This window comes from Pinus tabuliformis, chromosome 3_2 (genome assembly GCF_031772625.1).
Source record: "Pinus tabuliformis cultivar Carrire ecotype Pingquan chromosome 3_2, CPIR1, whole genome shotgun sequence".
Classification (NCBI taxonomy): domain Eukaryota; kingdom Viridiplantae; phylum Streptophyta; class Pinopsida; order Pinales; family Pinaceae; genus Pinus; species Pinus tabuliformis.
This window is the reverse complement of record NC_142302.1, coordinates 1,171,306,096-1,171,315,797: the sequence shown is the minus strand read 5'-3', so window position 1 is coordinate 1,171,315,797 and position 9,702 is coordinate 1,171,306,096.

Genomic DNA, 9,702 nt, shown 5'->3' with positions numbered 1-9,702 from the left:
TGATCGCTTTGCGTCCCCACGTAGATCTCCAGTTACTGAACTGCGTCCCAGACGCACCTGAACTTCGTCTGCACTGTGTCCCCACGCAGGTCTCCAGATTTTGCAGTGCGTCCCGGCGCGCTTTCCTTTCACCGTACCTGCGTCCCTTCGGGTATGAATGATTTCAAGACTTTAAGTGTAACCCAAACAGTCAGATCTTCAGATCTGATCTTGCGCCAAAGAGATCTCAGTCCTTCAGTAGATTCGCCTTCTTTAGATCTAGATCAGATCTCACCCAAAAAGATATTCAACCAAAGACATTCTTAGCCAAATGATCTCCTTGCTTTATATAGGCAAGCTCCTCCTCAAAACATGGAACAATACCACGAGCCGACACAATAGAAACACAAAACCGTCAGCTAGATACCACACAAGAAACCCCCACGTGCTTTTTCTCTGTCTTGAAAAGTGTGCACTGGGTGGACGCACCCCCTGAACGACTGGACTGCGTCTCTGGACGCGGATTCTGCATGGTGTACCTGCGGGTACGCACCTTCTGAACTGGTTTCCTGCGTCCTTCTTAATTTTCAACAAACTGAGAGCCTTGCCACGGGAGTTGCCATCAAGTACAACATCTGTAACATACAGCCATACCAGAAAAACATAATGCCAACAAAGAGGTCCTATGGAGTCACTATTTCGGCTGGCATTTGGTGTTTTGGTCCTTTGAGCAAGCCACTCATTCTCCAGAATCTAGCTTGGGGGTGACAACTGCAAGTAAGTTGGAATTCAACTGTTTATGGTTGGGTGGAGATTAATTTTTCATAAATAGTTAATCTAAGTTAAAATTATGTACATTTAAAAAAACATTGAACAAGATTCTTAACCATGGACATTTACCTGCACTTTACCATGGAAATTATTAATAAGTAAATATTATGTTTAAAAATACCATGGCTTATCAATAACACATGCCCAGAAAACCATAACTCACTTCATATGACACTTATTCATATGATGTGTTTTATAATTAATCAATTTAATTAAAAGTATAAAAAATGACTTAAAAACTTTAGAGATAAAATCACAATTTTTCATTTGTGCATAATACTAAGAATATTATACAATATTATATGGACATTAAATCCCTACCATCCATCTAATAATTATTGATAATAAAATTGAAAATTTGGAAACCCTATTTCAAAATCAATATTCAAACTAATAGACTAAATGACTATTTTTATCTCAATCTCACAATACAATTTTTATGAGGATAAATCCCTCTTGCTAACAAGAGCGATCTCCATAGATCCTAAATGAAACTAGAAACAAAGAGACAACTGAATAACTCCTTCCCTAATCTTACTTCATTTGAATTATGAGTATAAAAGATAGTGAATAAGCCTCTCACCTATTTGTGAAATTCTTGATGAAGATCCCCACTAGTCTTATCGTATCTTCTCAATGCTTGAAAAGACCTGCAACCACAAACAAAAGAAATATCAAAGGCGTATGCAACATAAAAATTCAAACAAGCTTAATTTAAAGATCAAGGAAATTTGAAATTGAAATTGCCTTAATGAATAACTAAAGAACTATAAACCATTCATCATTTCAATAAGACAATACAATGGAAAAAGGTTTCATTTATATTAATTCAAGAATAAATAATAGCCTTACAACCTTTGCCTTGATGCCATGAGGTTCCCCCCAAATGCCTCCAATCCTTCCCTTAGATGATAAGCCTTCCAATCTCAATTCAATAGCATAAGTCTATCTTTTCTGACCCACTCAATCCCTCTACCCTCTAGTCAATTTAGAGGCCACGAGGAAGAAGTTTCAGATCTAAAAGAGGAGGAGGAGACATGGATGAGATCCCCTAACTGGTGGATTAGGGTTCCTTGAGTAAAGGGAATTAGGTCCAACATCTAAGGGGTTTGGCTCGAATAGATATGACCTCGGAGCTTTCAGTTGGGATATATTCGCCCAGCAATGTTTATAGATCTCACTTTTTATTTTTACTTTTCTTTGATTCACCTGTGTGATTTATAGTGGCAGACAGATTGCAGTCCTGCGTTGTTCTCGGGGATAAGCACAATGAATGCATAAAAACTTTTAGGAAAAGTGCACAAGTCATACTTAACAAGGTATACAAGATATTTTCCCCAAATTATCATCTTCTTCAAGGGATTTTGATTGTTTGACCTCTGAGGGAGTACAATGGAACATGTTCACGGATGGAAAGAAATCCATTTATATCAATGAAGTGTCATGGTGACAAAATGATGTGTAACATATTTCCCCCTAAAGTGTGAAGTTTTAAAAATAAGCTTAAAATATTGAAGTGCTTTACAATGCTAAAGATCATATTAGAGACAATGGTAGGAAACTTACAAAAAACATTAAAGGATTACAATAAAAATATATATAATCATCACTGAGGTAGGAATTTCCATACTCGACGTAAAGCTAACTCAATAAACAAGTATGGAAAAATCCCAAGAATCATATCGATAGTAGACATGGTATGGACGTAGCCATCCATTATGAATCAGTCTACATGATCATGAATATAAAACTCCTCTCAACCTAGATGATAAAACTACATCTAGGGTCTTTACCTCCTCCTCTCGATCCATAGTATGAATCTATCCATGCAAGTGAATGTCTCGAAGTCGAACATTATAGAAACGACTTGATTACCAGTCAATCATGTGAACTATTGACAAGTGCGAGAGAAACCACCAATAATGACAATGGATCTCAAGGTACTCCGAGTACAGTCTATGAAATGAAAATAAGTGATCTGAAGTTGAACATTCATAGAATATTTCTCTCGAAGGGCAATCATGAGAAACTGTCATCGAAGGCGAGAAACCTTCCATTAAGGCATGCATGCCTCAAGGAACAGAAGGTTTCTAGATCAAATTCCTAGATAATAAGATGAAGTGGATAGGAAGTGACCCATCGTAGGAAAGCCTACGATAAAAAACTCAAGGTCAAGTTTTGAAGAACAGTCTGCAAGGACTAACTTAGGGATGACCGACACGACTGAAGACTAAAATTTTCAAAGGAATACGAACTAAGGTTGACTTCTCTTAAACACATAACGACATGACAAATGATTTGGCAGAATTTGATTCAACAATAATACTCAAAATTAACTAAATACTTTTAATGAGGTTCAATTAAATGTAAGATAAATGGATTTCCCAACCTGGACACAAAAGTGATGGATTTTCATGTTCAAGAGTGACATACTGCCTTTATAATGAATATAAAATGAATAACTTTTCCCAATTTTGCCGCACCATTACTGGAAAGTACCTCATTTATTTTTTACAAGCTTGAGGAGGATAACATATGCTTGTCCTATAAGCTCATCTTTCATATGAGTCCATCAAAGTATTTTTAATGAACCCTAAGAAAGAATGGTCTTGTCTCGTTATGCTTAATGAGTCCTATACTACTTAATTTTTACGAGTCTAGTAAAGGAGTAACTCGATGTTGTCTTATTTTAAGAGTTTGAAAAAGATGCAAAAAGGAAACTCATTGAGTTCTTTTAACGTAAAATTTTAAGAAGCCTAGAGAAAGTAAAGCTCGATGTTTTTGAGTTTTAAGGAGTCAAAAGAAAAAAATAAGAAATATATGTCATGTTATTTTTTGTAAATTTAGTATCTCAAGCCTGAAAAAGGATAAAATAGTTTAGGAGAGAACTCTATTGACCATAATCAATCAACACATACCTTTTTTGTAAATAGTCCAGTTCAGTCCATGAAAGGGGTAAACTTATATTGAGTGGATGGTTCTTCATTTATTTTTACGAGTTCGAACAATCATGTGCTCGACCATCTTTTCATGTTTTAAGAGTGTAAATAGGGATTAAAAGAGGACTCCATGGTTTTGCTTTTTGTAAATCTTTAAGACCATGGAAAGTGATAAAAAACTGCTCATTTTCACACTGTAACTTGTTCTTCACATTAAACTCAAATAAATTACCATAAATGCTCAATATTTGGGTAGGAAGAGTGAAAATTTAGACTTTTAAAAGGTCCTAGGTATAAAATAATATATTAATCACCTAAAAAACTTATAAAAGTTGAAAAAGTAATTTTATTTTCACCATTTATTTTTAATCATTTGGAGAGAGCAAAAAAAGGGGTTTTTACCACCAAAATTTTGACATTTATTTTGAGAAAATTGGTGAAAAAAATCATGAGCTATTTTCTTCAGGTAATAGATCTCTTCATTATATCCATTTTCATCTATCTATTTTTTAGTGTTAGGTGTTCATCTAATTTTTTTAGAGTGTTCCATTTTCAAAAATGTGCCCTCGGCCTTGCGCAGGAGCTCTCCATCGGGTTCGCGAAGGCCAACAATTTTTTTGTATAAAAAAACATGTTTCCTGGATGGAAACTCACCCAAGTATCCATGTAGCTATGCTCTATTTCTGAAAGGAAGACCGACTGAGCACCAAGGGCTTTTGGAAAACGTGGAAATTCCAGCCTAGAAAATTGACATTGGTTTTCATAATTGTTCTAACTCCTTCTAATTGTTATTTCAGGACTATTTGATCATTCAATCATGGAATGGAGGGAGCGAGAACACGAAGCCTAATATTCTTCTAGTTTGGATGATCTTACCACTATGTGGGCTTTAAGGAACTAAGACCACTCCAAATATTGGATCATTCTAGCGATGAAAGCTCAGGTAGAGCTTATGACCTGGTTAGCGCGGACATGGGATGTTGAGGACCAATGCTTTGTGATCGAGGATCATTGCATCACCATTGATGCTGATGACATCTAATTTTTTAGTGGGCTTTCTCATATAGGAGATGAGATTTCTTTGTTAAGGCAGAGACAGGGTGGAGACACTACTACTAGATACTTGTGTTGTTTCTGTGGGAATAAATAACTCATAGATGGCACGATTTATATCAAGACTATTGGGGACCTAGATTTGAGGACTATTTCTTTCATATCTAGAAAACTATGTGGTAGTTCCTCCCTTCACTTTGCCAAAAAGGCCCAAATGCAGACCGCCATGGAGTGTTGGGAGTCCACGGTTTTTAACTGGTCCAAGGTAGTGGTTGTCAACATGAAAGGACAATTGACTAGAGTAAAAATGGTACACTAAAGAACTTCGGTTGTGGGGCCATTTTGATTTCTTTTTCTCTAGAGACACTTACACTCCTCAGGCCATAACATGTTCTAGTGGATGAGGTAGGACCACATGATCCACAGTTTCTTAGCTGCGTCTCTCTTATGGCTCATCACAGGAACAATGGTCCAGTGATATGATATGTCCCTGAGTTCTTTGTATGGTTCAGTCAACAAATCATGTCGATCGAAGACTTTCCATATGCGGGGATGGATTACAGAGGTGACCCAATATCCCTCTTCCAACGGGGACATAGGGGGTGACCTAGGTGATAATGTCTCATTTTGATGTTTTCAAATTATTTAATTTTTATGTGGTTTTGGTCTTTCAAGGCTAACTATTTGAAATGCCTATACATATGTGGTCCCAGTTCGACCATCAGGACTGTGATGTTTTGATAGGCATGATGACCACCCTATAGTAGCTGCAACACCTAACCCAGAGTTGGCTGAGGTAGTAGCAGAGTTAGAACACAACCTTGATAGGTTGAACATTGACATTTGGAAGACTAGGATATATGATCTACTTTTTTTGTATCAGAGACATGTGATTGGGGTTCTAGGACCACTCAAGTGACTGTTATGCTAAGTTTCTCGTGCCATAGTCTATTATCATGATCATCATCATGCTTAGCTGTTTAGTCTTTTAGGGCTACAATTTTTATTTTTGTATTGCCATATTCGAATAATAAAGGCCACGGGGCCTTATGTCCTTGGATGACATATTTCTTGTGAAACATACTATCTACAAACTTTACCTAATGGAAAACTACTACTTTTGATTTTAGCTTATTTTGTTCAATATCTACATGAATATTGCTTTAACTTACAGATGTTGCAAATGTCTATTTAACACATGGTTGGCTAATGCGTCAGTTAATGTGTTTAAATTCCTTGGAATGTGTTGATATTTAATATAATCAAACTTCCTTTGCAAAAGACAAACTCGTAAAAACATTCTTAACATCGATGGACTTCTTACTGTATAGACACTATTTAAATGTAATACTACAAGTTACGAATCTAACCTAACAATCAAACGTTGAATGCCAAATGATATGGCGTGAGATAATAGTTCAATAAATTCACTATATTCTGCTATGTTATTCGTTGTTTGACCAAGGCATATCCCATGAATGGAAATTAACTTATCGTTGGGTGAGCTAAACAACTCAAGTTGCGAAAGGAAAATTCTGATTTCTATGGTTAACGCCATCATCAAAGCCAATGTAAGTTTGAGGAGACGTCGACATATGAAAATCAAGTGTAAAATAAGATAAGAAGGAGAAGTAATAGTGGAATGTAAAAAATGCTAAAACTACCACACACAAAATTAAAATGTAAATTATGTACAAATCTTCACAAAATATTTATGCATAATATTTCTTTAAGTAAAGCCCATTTCTAGGCTTTCCCAAAGAAACACCATCATAATCAACCAGCTCATAGGCTCCTTTAGCTAATACACATTTTACAATGTAAGGGTTAGGACACATGGGATCGAATTTACCTACACCTAGTTTATCATGAGCTTGATCATAAACCAAGATTAGTTCACCTTCTGCATACGAATGAGGGTTCACACTTTCATCAAATTGAGCCTTAAGTCATTTTTTGTGAGCCTCGCTAACTAGAGCGACCTCATGGTGGGTTTCATCTAGACATGTTAAGTGTAATAAAATATCTTCCTCTACAGAGGTAGCTGGTAATAATTTGATGGCTATTTTTAAAGATCAAATTTCACATTCAGTTGGCATTTACTCCAAAACATAAACAAGTTGGAACGGTGTAAAACCTGTGGATGTTTTTGTAGTAGTACAGTATGCCCACAAGGCTGGGAAAAGAATGGTATGTCAATTTTATTTATGAATGCCAACTATCTATTTTATCATGTTTGTGAAAACGTTATTGATAGCTTCGACTTGGTCATTTTCTTCGGGATAATAAGGTGTAGAGCTATCATGGTGAAGGCCAAGTTGTGTAGACAGTCTAGTCATCATAAAATTGTGAAAATGGCTACTATGGTTGATAACTATGGCCTGCGGTACACCGAATCGAGCAATTACATGATTAAAATTGAAAATTGTTGCAGTTTCACTATCATCCTTGTATGTAGGCATTGCCTTAACCTATTTCGTAAAACAATCAACTGCAAGAATAATATACCCATGCCCCTCAGCCAAGTGAGGGTTACATGTAATGAAATCTATGCCTCATTTTGCAAAAATGCCAACATCTATAATAGGGTGAAGAGGAGCTGTGGGTGCTCACATCTTCCAATTATAAACTTGGAAATTATGGCAGTTTCGGACTATAATGATGCAATCATTAAACATAGATGGAAAAGAATAACTATCGTGCAATATATTTTGGGCAGTGGCATTCTGAGATATATGACTACTACACGCTCCGGAATGGAAATCATTCAATGCTTTTTCAGCCTCTTGAAGAGTTAAACATCATTGAAAATGGAATTAGCACCGTGACGATAAAGAGTGTCTCCAAAAATATTTTATTGCTAGGATTGGTAGAGAATGCGACAATGATGAGTTCGAGATAATTCAGACCTAAAAGTTTAGGTGTGAGGAAATATAATGATATCTCCATACCAAGGATCAGATGTACTAATTAGAAAGAGAGATTCATCAGCAAGAGAATCATCTACCACTGTTTGAGTATTAGTATAGGGACAGTCACATAACAACTCAATGAAAACTAATGATTTCTTTGATTTGGATCTTTCAAATTCTAAATCAAATTCTTGTAATATAACTATCCATTTTGAGTATTTGTACCCTAGAAATTTTTTGGTAAAAATATACATCATAGGGTGAAGACATCATCATGATGTCCGCCAATGTGGAAGAGGAAGATGGTATATGGGATACCATCTTATTGTTTGAAGGAGGAAAATTGTCCTTCAAAACAGTGACAGCGGTTGAACCCTTAACGAATTTAGAAAATTTGGGGTGATGAGGGCACTCCTTAGTGTAGTGATCTTCATCATAGATTAAATAAGGATAATGAGGTTTCTTCTTTTCTTCAAAGGGTTATTTCTTGTTTGATTTCTCCTTAGGGGCAGTGTTTTCTTTTATTTTACCTTTTCCTTTCTTTTTACCTCTATCTTTCTTGTTCTTGTCAGGAGATGAATCTATGGCATTAATTTCAGAAGTAATTTCAGGAGAAGGATCTTCTTCGAGTGAATCAGGTAAAGCCAAAATATGAGTTTTCTTAGAATTTTTCTTTTTAGGCTTAGATTGTTGGCTAAGATAACGAATCACACCATTAATGACATGCAATCTTGTAAATGTTTGATTGGTTTGACCTAGATGAGGAACATATGGATTTTTTTCATACAAAGTGCCAGATTGAGTATAAACAAGATCTAAGTACTGGGCATGAGCGATAACTTGCTCCTCAATTAGAACACCACCCTTGACAACATCTTCAGTAAATATTGGTAAAAGTGATTTTAAGAACCATTCGGCCAAAATCTTGTCTGGAATATAAACTTTAACCAAACGATGTCTTTGCCTCCATTCATGAATATGATCTGAAATATGTGTTGACATTGATTGTTTTAAAGAATTTAAAAGTTCACCACCATTATCATTACTAATGGGTAACTGAAAATGTGTCAAAAAGGTAGAGTCTATGGCATTAAAAGTACTAAAAGAATCTCGCGGTAACTAAGCATACCACTTGGCTACCAAACCAATTAAGGTTAATTGGAAAAGATGTAATCTAATGCAATCATCAATTAATGAGTTCGACGTGCACCAAAGATGATAATTCATGACATGGTTTGATGGGTCTTCTCCCGATTTACCTTCAAATTTTGGAATGTCACTCGGTAACTTTGTAGGGATTGGCAGCCAAAATGGTAGATAAAAAATGGGATACTTTGTTAATCGAGATAGGTCTACAAAATCCAAAATTGCAATGAATGGTAACTGACGGTTAGGATCCTACTACGGGTATTGATAACCTTGAGGGACAAGTCCTGTTCCTAGAGGAGGATACCTAGGATATCTTGGAATAGCATGAGCAGTTGCATTTTTCATACCTCCCAGATATCTAGTGTTAGGCCCCTATAATACTAGTGATTCCACCATTACTATTGTCATTATATCCCTTATTGTTATTATTGTGCCCCTATTGTCTCCATATTGTTATGAGTATGCCCCATAGAAACCCACTATTGTTATTTTTGTGCCCTTGTGTTATTATTGTTATGTCGGCTTGATTATATTGTGATCCCTTAGACTCCTATATATAGAAGGGAGGTTTAGTCATTTGTATCATCCAAGAATTATTCATCTGTGTAATGTAAAGGAGGTTTCCCCTCAAAGTGGTTGAATTCTAAGGCATTTATCTATCTTTTCTATCTTTTTGTGAGTTGGTTCCTAATATTTGGTATCAGAGCTTTGGATTCTAGGGTTTCACTGCTCCAAACATGCCATTATGGAATTTTCGCTATAACTTTTTTTTTGCGACATTTCAGAAGATAATAAAAAAAAACCATTTGAGCTGAAATCGTTTTGAATGTCGGGTCTGA